This window comes from Sceloporus occidentalis, unplaced genomic scaffold, assembly GCF_023333645.1.
Source record: "Sceloporus occidentalis isolate IW3139 unplaced genomic scaffold, rSceOcc1.0.p SCAF_15, whole genome shotgun sequence".
In the NCBI taxonomy this organism is placed as follows: Eukaryota; Metazoa; Chordata; class Lepidosauria; order Squamata; family Phrynosomatidae; genus Sceloporus; species Sceloporus occidentalis.
In genome coordinates, this window is record NW_028316995.1 from 7,221,293 (window position 1) to 7,229,108 (window position 7,816).

Consider the following 7,816-nt stretch of genomic DNA (forward strand, 5'->3'; position numbering starts at 1 on the left):
GATAAAATGAATACAAACTGCTCTTCACAAGCTTTTTATTCATGTGATTATTTAAAAGAGAATATTCTTACAAGTATATGGAAAAAACTGTATTTTTTTCCATTTCCAGCAGTCTTGTCTATATAAGCATGTATCATATTTTACATTTTATTTTTGATTTATAAAGTAGCAACCTTCTTTAACCAGACTCTCCTGAGGATAGACAAATTATTCATCGCTATAGAAATACTTAACATTAAAAATAAATAATCTTTTCTAAAGGTTAAATTTGTCGTCATAAAAATGACACACCCAACCTTCAAAAAAGCCATTTGTTCACTGCTTTAATTGGTCATACATTATACATTATGATCTAGAGTTACATGTCTGTATTACTAAATCCTACCACAATGTTGCAATTGTTATGTTACTATGAATTTGTATACATCTAAGAAAAGATCTGTTTAAAAAAGGTATATTAAATATGAACTATTATCTAAATAAAATGAATGCTAGAAAGTGTCTTTGCTGTACTAAATGTATTTTATTCAACTTGGAATGGGGAGTTTTTACCAATCCAATTTAAACAGCTAAGTAACTTAATGTGAAGAATTCCAGCCAGCGACTGCAAAATCTGTAAACGTGTGAACAATTTGTGGATCAGTCTTTTTTTAACATATACTGTACATACGAGACAAGCAATCATTATATGTGATTATATGTGATTATTTGTGATCAGACAGATTTCCCATATGCCAGTGTAGGCAATAAGAGCACAGGTTTTTTTCTATGGGAGATGAGCAGGCAGAGCTAAATTTCAGCTCCACCCAGTTCTACGATAGCCCCACCTATATTTGTGGACCCCACCCACATTTTAGTTTTGTTCTAGTCCAGAAAAATGATAAAGTAGAAAAACAAGGGTCAATAACAGACTTGTTGTATTTAAAATGTACCAGAATAAAACGATTTATAACTGAGACACTTTAGTCTGACTCAGGGAATGCTGATTGAAATGGGAGCTACATATATGTACAACATATGTGTGCACTATTAATATTTTTTGTGTTGTTGTTGGGAAGAGGTATGTATGTTTGTATGTATACGAGCATTAACATGTATGTGAGCATGAATATTTATGTATAAGTGCATGTAAACATTAATGTGTGTGTATAAGTATATGTGAGCATGAATGTCTATGTATAAGTGCGTGTGGGCATGAATGTCTATGTATAAGTGTGTGTGTGAGCATGAATGTGTATTTATTGTAAGTATATACTGTATGTCTGCTCACATTAACAATCAATTCAGTCAAAGCCTTACTAGAATGGATTTATGAGAATATATTTCTTGAGTTATATACCCAAGTATTTTAACACATTTAAAGCTGTAGACAACCCAAAGATGAATGAATCCACCTCATAGTAGTTTCTGCAAAGGTCATGATCAAATGCATGCTTGTGTATAGTAATAAGCATCATTAATAAGCAATGTGTAGTGATATTATTGTTCTTTTTAGCTAAATGTTATTAATATACTGTGTATATATTTATGCTTACAGTTGTCTAATAAAAAAGCAGCCAAAAGTAAAACTGGTTTTAATGTGCAGTTTCTCCTACCTTGCTGAATTTAACACTTTTGTAATTAAATGCAACATCAAAAACAGCTTAACTGTCATGTGGCACAAATGTAGGTACTCAATGATTGTTGCCATAAAAACTCAAATGTTTAAATTTCCTCACTGTATTATCACTTCTACTGGGAGAAATAAATATCCCTCCTGTACTTTGTTTCACTCCTCCAAGCTAGACATTTTGAGATATCTTTGTCTTTTCTAATAATATTTTACCTGGCAAACTATTCAACATTTCGTAGTTGGCGATAATTGACCATAAACTGATGATATTGTGTTAGTTTGTGAGAGTGTTTCATCATTAAAATATACACTGCGGGAATGGCATCGAGGCAGTAATATACATGGTGGTAACTTGTGTGCAAAACAGGGTAACTTGACTCATCATGTGTCAAAGAAAAATTGAAAGGTAAGTATCTTATTTCATGTCCAGCTTGCAATTCTATAAAGCGAAGACATGATAACTTGGTTGTAAATAAGATGGAGCAATTACATGTAATGCCTGCCAAGTCATTTGTGTGGACTTAACTTTGATGAAATACAGTGCTGTATTTTCAGCATCAACACTAACATATAAAATCGATTCTATATCCTATATCAGGCTCCATAATTGTAAATTTATCATACACATCTTATGCAGTTAAAAGAAATACATTCCATTTATAGTTTAACTCTCTGGCCCATCAAATTGAAGTTGTCAGCACACAAGATTCAAAGTCACATGACACTACGTTCAAAAGACATTCCAGAACTCCTTCTGAAAACAGTTGGTGGTGCATTTCAATCTAGAAAAGGGTTATAGGGCAATTTCGTAGGCTCTAAGACTGCTGTCACATCCACATTGGAACATTAGAACAGATTAGGAACCGTAGAAAGGACAAGCTATCCTGCCAACATAAACATAAACACATAAAGGTGTTAAATCACCCAGAAAGCTACAAAGGACTCATATTGTCTCCAGCTTGTTGCCGCACCGCCTGGGTAGCCGCATACGGTTAATGTATTGCCTGGTCTTTTTCATATGATCACTTCTAAATTCCACCAACAGTGGAAGGCCAGCACTCTTCTGACCGGCCTCTATCTGCATCTCTATACCCACTTGTGCCGTTGCAGGTTATCGGTGAGGATCTTGCGTAGACTCAGATTTCACCTTCAGTCTTTTTAGTTTTCTACGTTTCACACATATTCCAAAGAAACTTAAGGACTGAGAACCTGACTTGGGGTATTTGCAGGCCTTTATTTCAATCTGAGACTGTATATCTTGTCAGGTTTCTGCATTGCGGTTCTCTCCACAATTACACAAGTAGCAAGGTGAAAACCAATGCTCTCAAGGATAAAAAATGAATGCTTTTTTGGAGTTTGCCAATAAGCACCTGGATGCTCCTTAAGAGTTATACGAGTTATAGAGATTAATATTTATGGACAGATGAGGTCAGTTTTGCTAAGTTGTTGGTTCCAGTTTTTTGCCACGTTGTTGTTGGTTCCGGTCCTGGCTAAGTTGTAAATGTATTTATGTATTTATGCTTACATTTGTTATTATGAAGGTTTGTGTTTGGTCATAGCCTAACTCATTATATAGTGTATTATGTAATAAAGCTGTGGCCTGTTAACGTCCAATCAACTGTGTCTGTGGTCATTCGGGTAAGTCGGGTTGGTGTTTGGTAGTTTGTTGGGTAGTTAGAGCAAGTCCCTACTACCTTCATACTAGTCCCTTCTATACAGGGCGCGCACTTTGCTTTCTTACCTTAACGCTCCTTTGGTGATTGTTATCTTTGCTATATTTGGTGATCAACCAGGGCAAGTTATTGGTCTTGCAAGGCTCTAAATCACCTTCCACTGAGAGAAAAATCACATTTTCTGAAAAGTACCATCAGACAATTATAATAAAGCGTAACATACTTTTAAAGAGGATTTACTGAATGATACTGTGGTTCTTCTGCCAAAAGACATGCCAACTCTAAATGAAACCACCCAGGTTATAAAATCCTTCTGAATGGGAGAGTAACTATTTTACAAATAAACATAACTTTCATTTAACACCACACTACTTCAAACAGCAGGCTGGTTGTCTCTATAAATCCGGTGGTAAGCGAAGTGGGTCAGATAGAGAACTTTTAAGGTGGCTTAGTTTTCAAAACTTTACATAAGCAAATTAATTTCTTAAACTTAGATGTGGACATTAAGTAATACTTATTAGAGATTGGAGCCAATAAAAACAAGAGCCAAGGATTCATGGCTTAGCAGGATGAGCCAAGAATGAGTAATCTTTGTAACCTTCACTGCTAGTATTGAAGACTTTAAAGAGGCATGATGTTGATTTTGTCTTATTACTATAAAATATGAACATTTCTTTTCTATGGGGCTATATATCAGAACTGAGGATATTTGGATGCTGCCTTTTGGTCGTAAAAGTAAATTATAGTTATATGTAAAATTATTCTGTCATTTAGCACAGGTGGGATCATCATGCTGATTGGATCATTTCACTCTTTGTTATAGTATTTATACTTAACCTAACTGTTTTGCTAAACTTTTTTGTACGTATCCTCAGATGTCAAAAGGACTAAGGTGCTGCATTGTTGGTGAAAAGCATTGGCTTAGTCATATTTAATAATAAATTAAGCGGGTATCTATACAGCCAAAATAAGCATACAATATACACGCATTACACTGTTTGGGAGTTAGTTTATATTTCGGTACCATTATTAAATAAAAAACTTGATTCTTCTTGTTTAAGTAATCTTCTACATTCTAGAGAATGTTAACGAAAAATAGTTCTAATGAATGGATCTCCAATAGATGGTTATATGCTTTCCTGGATATGCAACCAATTTAAATCATGTTAGTTGTTAGGGATAGTGATATTATTTTTTAGGTAGCAATCTCTTATCAGCTGATGGCATGTTAGTCTGTTCAGCAGACAGATGGTGGCATTACGTCAATGGGCAAATGTCACTGTTAAAAGAAATGGACGGCATTTCTGAGTAAAACAATGTTTTTTTCCTAAATGTGGTAATACACCAAAAACCAGCCCTGCTCCTTTAGGAATAAATAAGGAGTACTGTAAGTAATTTTAAAAATATATATATTCCCTTTAATTATTTTTTTTCTATTTTTGATGCCGAATTCTACTGTGAAATACTGATTTTGATTCATTTTTATTTTCAACTTTACGAATGTATTATTGCGCTGCATCATTTAAAAAAAACACACTACAGTATTTTCTTTATGATGTCACTCCAATATATGGCGGTCGCACAGGTCGCACACCCCAAAGGCCGGCCCTGGATACGTAGTACTTACACCTACAGGGAGTGGTTGTATACATACATTTTAGATACAACTATTCCTGAGCAAAATCAAATTAAGTCTAATTATAGCAACATTAATTATAATGTTGTGGAGTCACCTGGGAATCCCTGTGTTCCCTCATTAATATTTATAATGCTGTATATTTGGGAGTGCCTCTCTGATTGACATTTATTCTATTACGCTTTTGATAAAATTACACATTTATGATGACCGGTTTAACGTAATGTGTTTCTATTGCTGACATGGAAACCACATCAACACAGAAACGTCTCTTATGTGCTAAAAAGACCTTTAAAATTATGACATGTTATAAAATAAAATTTATGCTTTCTCTCAGTCTGACTTGCTATGAAAACATACTTAAAAAGTTAGGTTGCTAGTCAACAAATTAAAATAAATGCTGAAGGAATCAAGGAGAATAAAAAGAGGAAGCGACCACAGGAAACATGTGTGGTTCCTCTCTGTACCTGTTTTTAGTAGTTATTTAAGAAAGGGGCCCTCTGGACCAATAGGGAAAATGCTCCCGTCAGCATCCTCCTTTCTTATTGGTAGAGCATGCAACATACTATACTAGATTTCTGTCTTGTCTATGCAATAAAGACATGTTGGGGTATTTTGACAAAGTGGTCATTAAGAAATATTATAAAAAAAGCGCAGACAGGGTTGGCCACTGGATCATGGCTGGATATGCGCCACCGCATCTCTGTTCCAGTTCATCCCAAAGGTGTTGGATAGGGTTGAGGTTGGGCAGCCGGTCAAGTTCTTCCACACCAAACTCATCCAACCATGTCTTTAGTGACCTTGCATTGAGTGCTGGGGCACAGTCGTGCTGGAATAAAAAAGGTCCTTCCCCAAACTGTTCCACAAAGCTGAAGGCATAGCATTGTCCAAAATACCTTGGTATGCTGAAGGGGACCTCAACCCTATTGAACTGGAACGGAAATTGCGAGCCAGGCCTTCCCGTCCAACATCAGTGCCTGACGTCATAAATGCTCTACTGGATGAATAGACAAAAATTCTTACAAAAACTCTCCACAATCTTGTGCCAAGCCTTCCCAGAAGAGTGGGGGCTATTATAGCTGCTTAGGGGGGGACAACCATATATTAATATCTATGTATTTAGAATGCAATGTCATAAAAGTCAGGTCAGGTGTCCATATAGTGTATGTGTACATATTGATAATTTCAGCAGCACCCCAAAATCTGTATTGATTACATATGTTTTTTTATTTGCTGTCCATAATGTAAAAAAGGGGTAGTTATTTTGAATTGTGGTAAAATGTCTACAAAGGAAAACGCAGTAGGAAGTTGATTCTGAACAAAATTGGATTTTCTCATACAGCTTATTTTTTAGGAAAGAAGAACTATTTAAATGATTCCCAGAATGTCTTCATTCTTGCGATAGTGTTAGATTTCTTACTAAGTCTATGCAGGTCACATGATAACTGCCCGGGACTAGGTCAAAAATAAGCTTGGGAAAACCACTCCTCCTGTTTCATGTATCTCTTAGTGCTTTGAAGCTTAACTGTTAGATATAGGCTTACTTTCATTTAGTTTTTACCGAAAAAGCTTATTTGGATTCAACGTGGCAATTACTTTGACCCAATTTAGAATGGTGGATATTGTGCAAACAACTTGATTATGGTAACTGCATCTTTTCTGCTAATTGAACTATTGATGCACAGTTTTGTACTTAAGAAAACAGATCCTGCCAAAATCTTACAATAATATGTGATTTTATTTAACTTTTATACTTGATGCCAGATGCTACTCACAACACTGCGATAGTGAAACAGAATGAAAACGGCTACATTAACCGACAGCAGCAGTCAGCATTTCCTTGTGTCAATCATATATCTTCATATAATTTATTTAAAGGGGCATTATCATGAACTAAATAAAAATGTGTATCGCAGAGAGTCACACAGTACAGAGTATGTTATAAAATAATAGTGTGTGTATGTATGTATATATATATATATGTATATGCTGTTGCATTTCCTATTGCTATCTTACTGAATTCCCGTGTACCGAACCTGGCTATTCCCTTGGACTCCGCTGACCCCCTGAAACCTGACCTTGGGAACTAAGCAGCTCTCTCTGATCCCTGTGTACCGACCTTGGATATTGATTCTGGACTCCTCTAACCTCCTCGAACCTGACCTTGGCAACTAAGCAGCTCTCTCTGATCCCTGTATACCGGCCTCAGCTATTGACCCCGGACTCCGCTAACCTCCGGGAACCTGACCTTGGCTACTAAGTAGCTCTGTCTGATTCCTGTGCACTGGCTGATTTTGATTCATTTTTATTTTCAACTTTACGAATTTATTATTGCGCTGCATCATTTAAAAAAAAAACACACTACAATATATTCTTTATGATGTCACTCCAATATACTGTAATTTCCTTATGGTTGAACGGTAAATATCACATGCAGATACGTAGTACTTACACCTACAGGGAGTGGTTGTATACGTACATTTTAGATACAACTATTCCTGAGCAAAATCAAATTAAGTCTAATTATAGCAACATTAACTATAATGTTGTGGAGTCACCTGGGAATCCCTGTGTTCCCTCATTAATATTTATAATGCTGTATATTTGGGAGTGCCTCTCTGAGACTCCACGGTAACTTGCCTACATCACCCCCGACACCCATATCAATAAACATGTGTGTAACGTCATAATTACTCCTGCTCCCACGGCTAATAGTATATAAAGTCATTAACAGAGATATATTGCGGATAAATAATCTAAGGTTTTATCAGAGAATTGCTACTCGTAGGTAACTGTTACACTGGCTCTGGTCAGGGATTCTGAACTATTACATTTCCTCTGACATCATTTCCATCTGCACCTTTCCTACATTGTTATACAATCCTTTATAACTCT